At 34.6% G+C, this 15814-nt stretch overlaps 1 long non-coding RNA gene and 1 pseudogene across 3 annotated transcripts; one reads left to right on the top strand and one right to left on the bottom strand.

The window, feature by feature from the left end:
- Positions 1 to 15814, bottom strand: part of LOC113702884 (ubiquitin-conjugating enzyme E2 20-like) — a 198893-nt pseudogene that overhangs the window by 126516 nt on the left and 56563 nt on the right.
- On the top strand, positions 12498 to 15291 carry LOC113712921 (uncharacterized). Of its 3 annotated transcripts, none has more exons than XR_003453385.2 (4): positions 12498 to 12999; positions 13982 to 14234; positions 14320 to 14482; positions 14639 to 15291. It is a non-coding gene; the product is annotated as an uncharacterized lncRNA (long non-coding RNA). The 3 variants fall into 3 exon arrangements; XR_011816906.1 differs by having other exon boundaries at positions 14320 to 14455; XR_011816907.1 differs by having other exon boundaries at positions 14326 to 14482.

Genomic DNA, 15814 nt, shown 5'->3' on the forward strand with positions numbered 1-15814 from the left:
CGCATATCTTCTCAATTAGGCTATTAAGTGCTAGTCACTTGTTCTCTTTACCGAAACGGTAAGACTTTTGCCTGTAAACCTTATTCCCAGAAGACACCTCAAAAGCCGGCAACTCTTGAGTAGCTCTCAAGGACTTATAAATTCAAACCCAACCCGCCCCCTCCAATGAACCGAGAAACAAAATACTAATGCTCATGCTTTAGATTGATAGATAGATAAATAGCCAGTTGTTAGTCACCAATTCCATCCATCCGGGAAAAAGACCAAAAGACAATTAATTTGTTCGACAACCATAAATTACTACTACTGTTTTCGAAAGTGCATACTACAGCTTGTTAGATTATGGATTTTCTAACTTTTTTTTTTAAAAGAGAGAGAGAGAGAGAGAGAGAGAGAGAGAGAGAGATGGATTTTCTAACTACTACTCGTTAACTTTCTTTTAATTTGCTGGTAGAAAAGAATACAAATTGTACATGTGAAAGAACAGTTACTGGCGCTTACATCAGACAACGAGTTTCAAGATCTTGACGCGAAGCCATGTTCTTAATATCCAAGTTGAAAGGCATAGAATCTTATGTCTGTCTCATTCCAGGGACCAGAACAAGTTAATAAGCAAATGGTCCTCGTCTCTGTTTTCTCATTTTAGAACCACGTCCACTTGATTGATCCAACTACCAACTTACTTACGATCACAATTGAGGATCGATCCACATTTTAGAACACCGGCCTTTCCAATACTTGAATGTTGCTGTGTAGTATGGGGTAAATTAGTAGTATAACTTTGATATAAATAAATGTCAGTTTGTCAACTCATACGATTAAATTGAAGAAAAAAAATCACAATTGTGATTATACTAAAGTTGTCCGAGTTTACGTTAAAAGTGGTAAAAATTACATGAAGAACAACTGAACAAAAATCAACCAACAGGACAAGCCTCTGATTCTGGCATGATGGGGCATAATGGCTGGGCAATTCGAGAGAGAAATTTGATTATGTAGAGGAAAGTTTCAGTTTCACTGCACAGGCGATTAACATTCTTTAGCCAAATGATTAGTTCTTCATCCGTGCAGCTATGGCAGACAAGGAAATTGTGCGCTTTTTGGAAGATGATCATGATATCTTTGTCAAAAGTAGAAGTGATCATTTTTTAAATTTAACTGGTTTAGGCAACTATTAAGCCATAGCTATTAAACCCGGCTCGGCCCGGCGATTCGACCGGTGCTTGGATTCGAACTTTGACCTTCGGTATTGTATTGTTTGTGCGTAGCTCACCACCAGACCACTTTGTCACTTGTTCATTAATGGCCATTCTTATGCTATATGAATTTTTTGTTAATTTCATCTTTATTTTTTTAAAGTACTCTCCAAAACAAATGTATTTGGAATCTTTTAATAAAACTTATGACCCCTATATTCTATAAATTATAAAATAGATTTCAAAAATAACATATTACATAATTTATTTTAAAGACAAATATTGTTTTTAAAATTTTTTTTGCATTTAAAATTTGTAAATAACCTAGATAATTACAGTAAACATCTATACTTGAAGTTTGGTGGATTACTAATTAAATTTATGTTTTGTTGATTCTTATATGAATTAAATATTCTATAGCAAATTAAATTAAATGAATATTTGTTATGACATTATTTATTACAATTTATCTCATATATCCTACATCAAAATTTATAAAATATAATATTTAAATATATGTAGTGACCCACTGGTTCAACCACTCACCCACCGGTTGAACCAGTGACCCGTTGACCCACCTCCTTCGCCGGTCTCCTCTCCGGGCCGAGTTTAATAACTATGTATTAAACCCATGACATCTCTTTACGGTGCTCTCCCCTCTACAGAATAAGTTGAAGATTCCTAACTTTTTCTTTCTATAGAAATATATATATATATATATATATATAGATGGATTTTCTATATCGAAATCTCATGACCTCTAAACTATTTGACGGCCCTCGTCGAAATTTGTTCAATTTTTATGGGTAGATAGCGTATTAGAAATATTCAGTACTATTTCTTCCTTCTTCCTTATTATTGATACAAGAAAAAAGAGCCTAGAAAATGTTCTCCCAACAAATATATTTACAGAAGATCTTGCTTGCAAGAAGGGGTTTATTAATTAGTCTGGTAAACCCCAGTCTTGATATCATTTTTCCTCTTGGTTGGAAATGCAAGAGATGCGTTCCAACACAGAGCGATAAATTCACTTAATAAGGATGTTTTCTCTAGCGATGGCAACGGGGTGGGGTTGCCGTTGCCTATTAATCCCCCCCGCCCCCCGCCCCATCCCCCGCCTCCCGCTCCCCCCGCCCCGCCCCGCTTCCCCAGCGGGGCACTTTTATTATAGTTAAATTTTAATAAATAATCAAATACTAAAATATCAACACATCACCAAGGTTATTATTCATTGTAATTTTATAATTGAAACTCATAAAAACAATCAAACAAAAGTTATTTGAATACAATCCAACATGATGAAATAAATACAACTAAAATAGTCAAGTTTTCACTTTTGGTACAAATACAATCACTAATTCATTATTGTGTTTTTGCTTCTTTTTTTTTGAGAAAAAAGTGTTATTCTAGTAACTGTAATTAGAAATTTAGTATAAATATATTAGTAAATTTAGTATAACTAATTAATAAATTCTATTAGTAGACATGTATAATTATTCATATAATTGATAATATCAATTATATTACATACACTAATATACATTATATAATACATCTAACTAATAATATCATTATCATAAGTTTATAACTAATTAAATTACATATTATATATAATTATATATATATTTTTTGCGAGTTGCGGGGCGGGGGTACACTCCCCCGCCCCCTGCCCCATTTCTAAACGGGGGGAAAAAATTTCCCCCCACCCCGAGAGCCCCCCGCGGGCACCCGCCCCCATTGCCATCCCTAGTTTTCTCCCCACTCTTGTGGTGGAGACACTATATTCTTGCAATTCCCCCTTTTAATAGACGACAATGACCTAAATTATATATCCCTCCAAAAGCGAAAAATCACAATGGATTTTATTCTTTCTTGCTAGATGAAAAAAAGAATACAATAAACTAGACAAACTACAAAACCAGAATGAGTTTGTACTTTAATGGTGCTGCTGACAGTGACTTGTTTACTCCATAAATATGCTTTGAAACTGGAAATTGTGCTTTTAGTAGTTACAACATCAACATGAACACCTACTATAAATCTTTTTTTGTATCTGGAAGAAGATGCACTGCAACCTTTTTTTTTTTGGAAATTCAATACGGTGTACCCAAGAAATTAAATATGTTACAGGAAAAATTGACTAGGCGTTACTTCTTTTTTGCATTCAATGTAGCATTCATATATATATACTTTAAACAAAGATTTGAGAAGAGAGTGAGTACAAGCTGGTTAATCATGTTCAAATGTATTTAACGATTAGAGTAGAGTGTGACTACAAATTTTTTAAGCCTTGAGTACGTTAATGAGTAATTTCATAGCGTAGTCAACCCGCATTGCATTGCATGCAGTTGTTCTCGATTATGCTCCTAATTCCAATAGATTCGCACGCTTTATTAGTTGAAATAAACGCAATATATATATATATATATCTTTAAATTCTTGTCATAAGGGGTTGAGAAAAATCTAGTAGGTGCAATGCTTATTACAAAAAGAGTAAGAAAAAGATCGTCAACGCTGTATTTTACCTTAGTACAAATTACTTGATTCCTGAGAAGCTTCTAAAAGAGGAGAGACAGAGAATAAAAGTTTGCATGCAAAGGGCCATGGTGCTTGAGGGTATGATGCACGTAATGCTTCTTTTTTTTCACAGAAGAACCAATCCTATTGTGTAAGGTAATGATGCTCTAACCTCTTATTAAGTGCGATTAATGTTCACAGTAATCGGATGGATTCCTTCAACTGCTTTTTGTGGTAAAGTTAAAACTAACTACAAAAGCAAGAATCAACTGCTACTTTTATGAGAAAACTCCTCCGCCATCCTGCAATGCAAAATTGGGATCACTAATCAGTCGACGCCACATTGAAAAGGGTTCTAATGAATCACATCACCTATCAAAATGGCCCTTATTGGAATATCATTTGGATCGTGAGTCACCTTTGCCTCCTATTCATGATGAACCAATTGTGACCATTCCTTTTCTTCTTCGTTTCTTGTTTTCCTTGGAAGCCTTTTTTACCATACGGTCCATAGCGATAGCGTTACTAAAATCTTGACCTTTTAAAAGCTCTCTCCACTAAATCTGGTAGCTTGTAGGGTTGTTGCCTTTTGTTGGAAGTGCTTTTTCTTTTTTCTTTTCTTTTCTTTTTGGCGTAATAAAGTATTATAATTGAATTGTCGTCAATTAATTCGATAATATTGCAAAAGCATTCAACCGTTCATGTGGTAGGTCAGCTAAGTAAGGTAGTTAAAGACAGTCGAATCTATTCAGGGGATACAGCCTCTAACTTTATGAGGCAAAACTTCCATTGATCACGGAGGAATTCTTCTGAGTACCACACGCCTCAGGAGGGAGTGCTGCAGCTTAATTCCAAGCACAGCATTTCTTTTTCCTTTGTTTTTTTTTTTTGATATGTACAGTACAAAGAGCATAATGAAGGATAAGTTTTTTTTTTTTTTTTTTTTGACAAAAAAATTCGCAGTCGCTGCTCGAGAGCACACACTTTATCACTGATGAGGATAAAATTAAAGTAAAGGGCAAGCAAATTTAACCTAGAAAATAACATTTGGAATTAAAACTCTACGAATGCTACATTTACATTAAGTACTTACAAAGCAAGTAAACTAAAATATTTGTTCCATAATGCTTGTTGGGGCTTCCAGTTACACAATCGCTCTTGAAGGTTGTGGGAATATCTTTCACAATTATGCTCTGAACTGGTACCATTCGAAATCAATAATGCTTTTCTGATTGGATTGGATTCTTCATTCATCCGTTGATTTCTTTTCATTCTTTTCCTAAACAAACAGTATTAATCAGTAGCCAACTTATTGTGATCCAACTAAGAAGATTTGCTGTTTGGGTTAAAGTCAAAATAAGATATGATTAAGAATATGATTATGAGTTTGAGTGCAATGGGTGGGTACAATGACTTCATCATTTGTGATCGTATACTTAATTGGTGAACAATTAAGTGGTTCATTGACCTCAGTTGTATATCACCAACTGCCCATGTGTGCAGCCATTTATTGGATATTGGTCGATATACAAGTATGCAAATGCAACCACAGAAATAGGATTCCCAAAATTATATATAAGAGAGAGAGAGAGAGAGAGAGAGAGAAATTATAGGTCAAAGTTGACTTGATCAAAACTTTAAGAACGAGAATACCATTCTATACTCAGAAGTCAGCAATTGCCTTTTGGGCATCCTTGTGGAGTTATCTTAGGTAACCGTTTGTGTATTTTTGACAAAAAAGGTAGAAAAAAACCACTGGAGAGGAGAGATCAGTGAGTGGGTTCTTAGTTAAGACCTAGTAGAGGATCCTGTGTTTGCCCTTTCCCCGGTTCCCACATCGTTTGTGTTAGGCGTGCCTGAGTGGTACTTAAGGTCCTCAAGTAACTCAAAAATCAGCAATTGCCTTTTGGATATCCTTGTGGGGTTACCTTAGGTAACCGTTTGTGTATTTTTGACAAAAAGGTAGAAAAAAAGTAAGAGAATACCATTCTATGCCCATTGAAGTACCAAAATATAGTGCTATTGGAGGCATCTCCATCCAAAATTACCAAAAATTTCAAAAGATTTTTCAAGATTGTTAACAACTTTGAGGACCATATCCTCTTGGTTCTTGGCCCCAGTGATGGCAGAATCATTCCTAAAATTTGATATTGCCAACGGTGAAAATAATACTCCCCCCGTCCCACTTTGATAGTCTTGATTTTTTTTCATACAGTTTAAGAAAAAATAATTAACTTTGTTGGAACAATCAATTTAGGTAACTATTTTTCTAAAATACCCTCATATTAATTAGAGTACAACTTTATGGGAACTTGAATTGATGGTAAAAAGAGAATCAACTCTCATTAAATGGAGTAGGTTTATAGTAACAACAACTTATATTGAATAAGGGTATTATAGGAAAATTAAAATACAACTACATTCTTCAATTGGAAAATGAACTACAATTTGGGACAGACAAAAAAGGAAAATAGGACTATTAAAGTAGGACGGAGAGAGTATATGTGCTCCATGATTTCGTAACAAAAACGATCATTCACTGAAAAAAAGAATGTATTCAATCGATAGGGAATAAGTAGCTAGGTACACCAGAATTGTTCTCTAAAATTACGTTCTATATTCTTCCTTTGCTAGAAAGAGACATTCTATCGAGTACTTAATGCATGAGATATTAATAGACATATTGGTTTTACCCAATAATCCTTTCTTAATTTAAAAAGAGCTGTCTAGTGAGCGCTCAAACTGGGTATTCATTAAAGATTTAATTCAGGTGTTAAATTTTTAAAAAGCATACATAATTTAAAAAAAGTGTATAAAAATAAGGGATGACAGTGATTATTACTGTTACATTCGCATGATAAGTTAGACGTGATTTAAGCGTGCTAATGATGCAGCCAATTTTCATGGTTAGAAAATGCCAATTTAAAAGGACAACAACAGAGAAAAAGTTTAGTCCAACAGCCTTAACTTGAAACATGAAGACGCAGAACAGGGACAAGGATATCAGCATTTGGATTGCGTACGGGCTAGAATAGTGGAAATTGACGGTCCAAGTATGATCTCAACGGAACCTCCCATGTTCAGACAACAGCGCCCGAGAAAGCTTGTCACGGGGAATTACTATTGTGATGAATCTCAAACCAACCATGGAAATGCACAGACCATCCTTTGAAGATGCCTCTAATCATCCTGAAATTAATTGGATGCATTTCATTTTTGGCTTCCATTTGGATTGATATTGACATCTCCAGTATTCAACTCAATTTGCCTTTTTTTTTAGAAAGAAAAAAAAAAGTTTTTCTGGATCCATATCTTATCTCTCAAAATCTCCAGAGGGGCCCCCGCGTGAATGGTCCAGCGGTAGCGCCTCTCACCGGTGACCCTTGAGATCCCAAGTTCGAGTCTCCGCTCCACTGGATTCCTCCGCGCACTTAACGTGCTTGAGCCGGGTTGGGGCGCCGGGCCCGGGTCGCAGGGGATTAGTCGGACCCTATAAGAATTGACCCGAACACCCTGTGTCGACAAAAAAAAAAAAAAAAATCCCCAGAGGGATAATTCGTTAATTTGAACGAATCTGGGAATAACAAAATAAAATGCGAGCAGAGGAAAAAGCCATCCCACATCGGTTCTTGGGGGGGTTTGGGGTTGGGTTATAAGTCCGTGGGAGAACCTCAAGAGTTGCCGGCTTTTGAGGTTTCTTCGGGGATTTGATTTACAATTTAACTTCCGTCAAAAAAAAAAAAAAAAAAGAGCAGAGGAAAAAGCCAAATTGGGATTTGAACATGGAAGAAAGAGCCAAAAGATACAACATGGGGAACCAGAATAGTGCATGTGCATCTGCTTTCATTGGAGCCGTAAATAACCTTGCAATCGTTTTCAAAGTACAAATTGCATTCGCCGGAGATTAAATACCATTTCTTTTTTATCTTAAGATCTTTTCGTACAAACAAGACGTAGAGGCTGAAATTACTCCCCGTAGTTAATCCCAAAAAAAAAAAAAACTTACTCCATTTTCAGTATTTCAATGCAATTTCACATTTATTTGCTGGGTAAGATTCCAATGTCACGTCTTGATGTTACAACTTAAACCAAGAAAAAATATCCATGCCATGCAAAATTTGCGTACAAATTTATTAAACAGCAAAGAATCACATATGGTGTGTACCATATTCCTATTCCTTTTATAGGGACCGCTGATATATATCTTCAGTATTTGCATTTCATTTTCATCAAGATCTCCTACATATCAATTTTTTTCCACCTATCTTCTCAAATGATTAAACCCCAAAATAAAGTAGTACACGAAGTTAATTTTCACTAAAATTACCTGGACTTGCGATAAGAAATGTTCGGTGGACAGAGTACTTAAATTTAGAGAACAAAATCCAAATCCAGCACCATTTTCTCTATAAGCCTGCAAAACCAGTAGGAAATGTTGTGGAACCAAAAAAAATATATATATATATATATAATTTATAGAATGTAGTGAACCGGTTATATGCCAATTAAATGTGTAAATGAGTCTAATTAAATCTAATGCCGTGCTATTCAAGTTTGTTTGATTATTTTAACGAATTTAAAATTTTCTTCAGGTACGATTTATTTATTTATCAAATTGAACTCGAACGACCTTTTTTATCGAGTTTAAATATTACGATCTAACATAAAATGTTGCTTAATTTTGATTTGACTAAACCTATTAATTGGGTCATCTGAGGTGGAATTTAACAAGTTCAAACTCGGCTAATATAATTAGTACCACTTTCCAAACTCAAATTATGAGTTTCGAATTAATAAATGTGAAACTCATACTCAGTTCACAAAATATTCGAGTTGTAAGTCTATTTCGGGTTTAACATAAATTCACTTATTGTTCCTTAATTTCTTTAATATAATTACTATAACTAGTAAGTTCTAGAGCTAATTTAACATCCACAGGTTGCAGCATTAAAACTATACATAATTTAATAATAGTTTGTTAAAAAGTATATAAACCAAGAATTTTTCAAAAATAATGTATCAAATTAGTTCAAAGTACATGGAAAATAGTAATAAACCATAATCAACAATTAAAACATCTTCAAAAGTCATTAATTTGCTTGTACTAAGATTTGTCTTTTTGAATATTTTGACATGATTTTGCGTATTTAATATTTCTTATATGTATTTATATATTTTGATACATAACTCATAAGCATAAAGTATTAGCATTAGTATTATATATATATATATATATATATATATATATATACACACATTTGAATTAAAGTGTTGGATCTAATAAGGCGCAAACTTGGCTCATATTTAATTAAGACTTAATATTTAGGTCCAAATTCAACACACACTCAATGAAAGATTTGGTTTATCAAGTTTTTTCTCAAGTCGAGCGAATCTGAGTTTGAACTAACCCAACTTCATTTACAGGATACTTCTTGATTTGACCAGTTCACAAACAAAACTCGAACGGGTTCTTGTCAATCCAAACTTCACTTAGACTATCAAGTAATTTAGTTTATCTTTTAACCCTAATATCAATCACAAATTAACAAAATACCATGTGCAATAACTCTTAATCTATATGTTTTCAGTAATCAGTTGAAAATTATAGATACTAGCATGAATTATGATTTTGAATCCCTGCACTCCAATAATGAAGTAGCCACGAAAGAATGAAACTAAACTAATCCCTCCCCACTTGCTCTTAGCCCGGCTTTTAACTAACACTAAGAGTAACCAACATAGGCGGCATGGGAATTTGAGAGGTCACAGTTGAGAAGAGTGAAAGTCTGGTGCTCTGCAGACTTTTGTGCATTTGGGTATTAAATGAGAGGAATTATTTTTCTCAATATGTTTTAAATCATGCAGGTACTTTCATTAATTTCTCTTTATCACAGCAGATATCGTATCCGATTCGTTGATCTGTATTCTACCGGCCGTAATAAATCGCCTGAACGATAAAGCAAATTGAAATTAATGGAGCGGATGGTGTTGCCCGAGCTTATTTATGCTGCATTTACTAGAAAATCTTTTTGTGTCTCTCTTTTATTGGAAAATAGCCACTTTTTGGGATACTTTTTTTTTTTTCTCCGTTGATAGAGTGATGGTATCTCCAATATCCAGAATTGCTTTATATGTGTCAAGCAGCTGTAGCATTCAATTCTCTTTGTTTTTTTCTTTTGCTTTATTCTTTTTTTTTTTTCGGGTTGTTCTCAATCCTTGTTCTCTCAATTTCACATCACAAAAGATTCTTCTAAACTACCGAATTGCCTAGCATAATAACACGTAGGCGTAATCGAGTACGGTCGAGATTATTACCCTGTTATTAAAATGCGATGAAGAATAAGCAAGTTAGATAAATAAATTGTTAAACTAGGCCTCGGTCAATAGTAAAACAAAATTAATTTCGAAGGGCCTATAATCATTTGTTAGTTCTTGTCGCCTGCCATGTTACATTTTCATTATTATCCACGAGAAAGAAAAGGACAAACTAGAATCTCCTTAATTGTAGTTCAGTTAAAAAATTAATTACTCCAATTTTTAATTATGGGTAAGATAAACAAATACAGCCGGGGCCAAAAAAGAAAAAAGAAAAAAGCAAGGAAGAAATCATATCATAAAAGAACAAATGAGAGAAAAACCGGCCCGGGGAGTGGGGGTCTGGGTCTCCGCGGCAAATGGTCGTTGCTCTGAGTGTAGTCAGCTTGCATGCTATGTTTTCAGAACCGGACCGGATATCGACTCGGCCGAGGTCAGGGGTCAGGGGTCAATGGGTTCGACCGGGGGTCGATAGAGGTCGAACCGGATGACGTCATAAATGAAAATTATTTAAAAATTAAATTATTGTATATAAAATATCCAATAACATATTGATATTAATAAAGATATATTCATATATATTTGATGTTTCAAATATATTTAACAAGAAAATACAAAGAAATTAGAACAATCAAGTAACAATTTATATTATTTAATAAACATTAACAAGTTTAGAATTAAAATTATGGATTTAATTGAAAAATAACATCAAATTTTAGGATAATATTTATAAAATATGAAATATTTGAGGTATATTAATAAGTTTTCACAATTTAGGGGGTCAAAACATAATATTAAAAAAATTTAAATTTTTTTTTACAAATTCTCCTGTTGGACCGGTTTTTCCGGTTTTGTACCGGTCAAACCCTGTCAAACCCGGTTTTTGACCGGAGTTGACCGGGTTTTGAGTCTCCCGGTTCTAATGATCAACTCGGACCGGACACTTGGCCGGTTCCCGGTTCAACCGGTCGAACCGGCCGGTCCGGTCCGAGTTTGAAAACACAGCTTGCATGTGCTGAGAATGGAATATGTTTTTTGAATTCTCAAAATTCAAAAAGAGGAAAATCCACCCAAGGCCCCACTCGCTTGGCTAGTTGCTTAGATTATAGTTAAAAAAACAAAATATCCGCCAAATGCACCTCTGACACTTATTGTTCTTGTTCTATATGTGCCGTGCTGACTCAGCATGACTCCAAAATTAAATTTAGCAGAAATCAAAAAAATGTCGACCAGTGTCAGCCTTGTGTCAGTCCTGGCCGTGCTGACTGTGCACGGCCCTGACTGACAAAAGACTGACAGCACTGCTTTTGTGCCGGTCCGATCCGTGCCGGGACTGATGCGTCTGTGCCTGTCAGTCCTGGCCGTGCACAGTCAGCACGGCTCGGACTGACATCAGTCCGAAAAAATGAAAAAAAAAAAAAGAGAAAGGAGAGAGTAGTTTCAAGACACTTTTCGCATGTCCAAAAGAACAACACCCCTTTATGAATGGAATAAATGAATCACTTTTTATTAGGAAGTTTTCCTTGTACGCTGGACAAAATGATGACGTGTCACTGTTTTGGTTGTTGATGCGGAAACTAATGCTTCTTGGCTGTGTTTAGGTACGTTTGGTTTATGCGTTGAATGATCTAAGGTGATCTTATATTATAGGATGTACAACATTTATGGCATATTGTACGAGTTTCTTCAATGGGTCTACGGTAGACTTGATATAGAGACTAATTGCCCATTGCTACCTGGACTTCTTAATGGTACATAATTAAACGTTGACCAGGATTTTTTTTTTTTATTTCAATTTTGTCAAAATTAAACGTTGACAAAATTTAATATTTTATAGGTGCCCTGTTAGATAGATCGTATTGGTATTTATCTTTGTTTTATGTCATTTGGATTCAACCAATGTGCATCAACTTTTCTAAAGGTTAATTAATCAAGTATTTAGTCGAGAGAGAGGATTGGGTAGAATAAATTATAAATAGGATATTCTGAATTTAAAATTTCTAACTTAAATAAAATGTATTTATTTGATGGAGTTTTAGATAAACAACCACTAGGGGACAACATTTAATGCATGTGGTACAAGCTCTAGGCAATACTATTTCGCATGCCTTGAAAGAAACACATACAATCACGCAATTCATAACTTATATTCAATTATATTGTACAGCAAAAACCTAAAAACCTAAACTCTAAACCATTAACGCAAAAACCCTAAGGGTACGTTTGGTTCCCGTAGAATTGGAGGCTTAGAATTAGAATTGAAACCCCAATTCCAAATCTTTGGTTTGGACACTATCAATGCCAGAGAATTAGAATTCAATTCGAATTCTACGAGCCATCAATTCCACAAATTCAATTCTTTGGTAGGACCTAAGAATTACAATTCCAATTCCATAATTTCACCTCCTATCCGGGTTAGTACGCGGATCCTAGATGGATTAAATCAGTGAAACGGGTCTCTATATAATCAACAAAAACATAACTGAAAATGAAAGTCCTCTCTCTGTCTCTTGTCACAGACCAACCACCGTTTCTTTTGCAGCTCTTTCTCCTCCACATCTTCCTTCTCCGCCTCCTCCCATACTTCCTCCTCTGCCTCCACCTATACTTCCATTGCTGACGCCTTGTCTCTCCTCTTACTCATCTTCCTCCTCTGCCTTTTCCCAGCATTGAACATCTACTTTCATTTACGCATGTTAAGAGTGAAATTATAGGGTTTCTTTCTGTAAATTGGCTCAAATCCAGTGGCTATAAGTGATATGGGCTGCGCCATGCGAATTTCGTAGATAAACAAGGCTGACCATAGCCAGTACCAAGTTCACAAGGATACGGCTCAATCAGTTTGGTAGCCTCTGCCGTGCCTCCATTGCTGCTGTAATCATTTTTATTCCTCTCATCCTTATTTTCTGGGCTCTCTCCTTCAGCTCTCCCGCTTTCCCCAAATTTCAGACACATTTAGGGCTTGTGAAAGGTAACTCGATCTTTGAAATTTTTTCAATTAATCATTGGTTATGGGCTTTATTACATAGCTTTTTTTCATTGGATACATTGCAATGGTTTGTTTTGTTTTGTGAAGGTGAATTTGTCTAAATTTTTGCCAATCAAACAGCAATTTTTTTTTTTTTTTTGTATTTGCTGATATTTTGCTCTAGTATTTTTGGCTTCTAGATTTATGCTGTTAATAAGGATTAAAAACAAAAACACAAGTTGATCGTTTGTTTCCTTTTTCTTATTTTGGGTTTGAGTTCAATTAGTTAAATCGAGTCCAAGTTTTAGCTTGTTGGAATATATAATGTTAGTTTAAAATCATATTGGTGATGAAGATGAAAGGGGTAATCTCGTATGTCTTCCTTAAAATGGTTTTTTGAGATCTATTAGAAGCTTTTGCATTGTGGAACCACAAATTGATACTGCATTTGGATTCTACACTGAAAGATGAGATATTTAGCTTTGTTGTGGTTCATGTCTGCTTCATATCCTGTATTTTGTGCAAGCAGTGTTCTAGTAAATTATCAATATTCTAGTAAATTATTTCTCCATCATCTAGATAAGATTAATGTCTCATATCCTATCATTTTTTAGGGATGAAATAGCACAGATAGCTCATTTAATATATTCTGTATTGCATTTTTTGCAAATTAATTTCTGGTATGTTAGAGAACTCACTTCTCCTTTCTAATTTCTTAGACTGACTTGTACCAGGAAAATAATTCTTTTCACTATTTAAAAGTAACTCGTTACATTGTATGACGTATGAAAGTAGGCTATGTGTTTGATTTCCTCCTCTGTTTTCAATACGGCAACATCAGAAACTTACATGAGCAGAAACCCCCGAGTTTTGCATTATCAAATTTTCAGTTATATGCATCTTCATCAGTCAAAGTTTTATGTATTTTTACACTTCTCCACTAAGTTTTGTCTGAGACCTGTGTAGCACTTGGAACTCTGTGCAGAAAGTGCAGAGAGCATTATTGCAGTCGGATGTCCATGCAAAATCTGATAAAAGTCCTGTAACAATAGCTGTGTAGCACTTGGTGTATGATAAAATTAGCGACGAGGTATGTTATAAACGGTAATGACTTTTACAAATAATCCCACGATTGAATTTATTACAGGGTAGTGGAGAGAGGTTTTCACCAATTAAATGAAGCAGAGCCTGGTCTACTTGAACAAGAACTTAAACTAACTGCTTGTAGAGTAACATCTGTAAGTAAGCCTTGGATATAACTGCAATTTCCCTTGATTAAGCCTATTAATTCTACTTCCTTATTTTGTTAACTTTTCACACCAGGTGCAGTGTCTTGTTCTTTAAAGGAGGTGAGATTATTGTATACTTGTTGTAGCAAATTAGTGACCCTGTCAAATTTCTTGGAAGGCGCTGAATAATAGATGAGAATGATATTAAGAAGCAAGAGGAAAAGCTAGAGGCAGGTGCTTCATTTCTTGTGAAAATGGTACATTTGCCCTACAGCTAAAGCAAAATGGTCGTTGTGTCCTTATTCAAGTATTATTTGTCAAAGGAAAATGGTCTTAATTTAGCATTGAGCTTATGCAGTTTTACAGTCACCCTTACCTGACATGGAAACATTGTGAACTGATGGCCTGTGTAGGTCTGCAAGGAGGAGGAAAGTGGTGGTGCCTTGGTGTTTCAATGTTGAAGCTGATGGCTTGGTTCCTTTGTTTTGTGTTTTTGAAATCCACAATTGGTTGAAGTCTTGTCTTACCTTTGAAACTAGAAAGGACTATTACAATTGAAAAGGGCTACCTTTCTCTTTGGCTTGTTTTAGGCTTTTAGCGAGAATACATTTTTCTATTTCTTTTAGCGAGAATACATTTATTAAACTTTTAGTGAGAATGCATTCTTCTAAAGAATCGTGAATTTGTTTTGCAATATTTTCTATTTATATTGTCATTGTTGGTTGTGGTTTTGCCTGAATGTCTCAGCTGGTTGTTGCTCTTGGGGCTTATCGAGGTTTTGGCTGGTATTTTGCAAAAAAGGAAGTAATTTGCTTTTTTCATTATAGTATTCATGGATTATATCAATATTTGGCTGTATCAATGTTTGCTTTTTTCAGACGCCAAGAGACTACTAATGGCTAGGACTGGTGTTGCTTCCAGAGGCCAAAAGTTTCGATTGCTAACAAACCATTTCAATGTTAAAGTAGCCAGAAATGAGGGCTACTTTTCCACTACAGTGTATATAACCTCTATCTCTATGATGGTTGTTTAAGCAAGCAATTTAGCACAAGTATTCTGTTCTTGATATGCAGGTGTCGATTTATATTATCATTGTTGCAATATTTTCTATTTATATTGTCATTGTTGGTTGTAATTTTGCCAGAATGTCCTAGCTAGTTTCGGGGTTTTGGTTGATATATTGCCAAAAAGGAAGTAATTTGCATTTTTCATTAAAGCTTGAGTAACAATTAGCTAAATGCAAGAAAAAATAAATTATTAAAGGTACAAATTGGTTTCTTCCTTTAAATTTTTAGTAAAAATTAGCTAAATGTAAGAAAAAAAAGAAATTATTATATAAAAAAACAAAAATTTTATGTAAGCAAATGTTTCATGAAAACAACTCTAATTCCTAATGAATTCTTCTCTCATCCAAACAAAGAATTTGGAATTCCAAATAAATTCCGTATCAATTCTATGCATTTTCCAAACGAAAGAATTGCAAGGATTTGGATTTCCAATTCATAGAATTCAAATTCTATAGAATTTCAATTCTAATTCAATTCCAATTCTATAGAACCAAACGCACCCTAACTCTAAAACCTAAAAAT

The sequence above is a fragment of the Coffea arabica genome, chromosome 1e, assembly GCF_036785885.1.
Source record: "Coffea arabica cultivar ET-39 chromosome 1e, Coffea Arabica ET-39 HiFi, whole genome shotgun sequence".
NCBI classification, from domain to species: domain Eukaryota; kingdom Viridiplantae; phylum Streptophyta; class Magnoliopsida; order Gentianales; family Rubiaceae; genus Coffea; species Coffea arabica.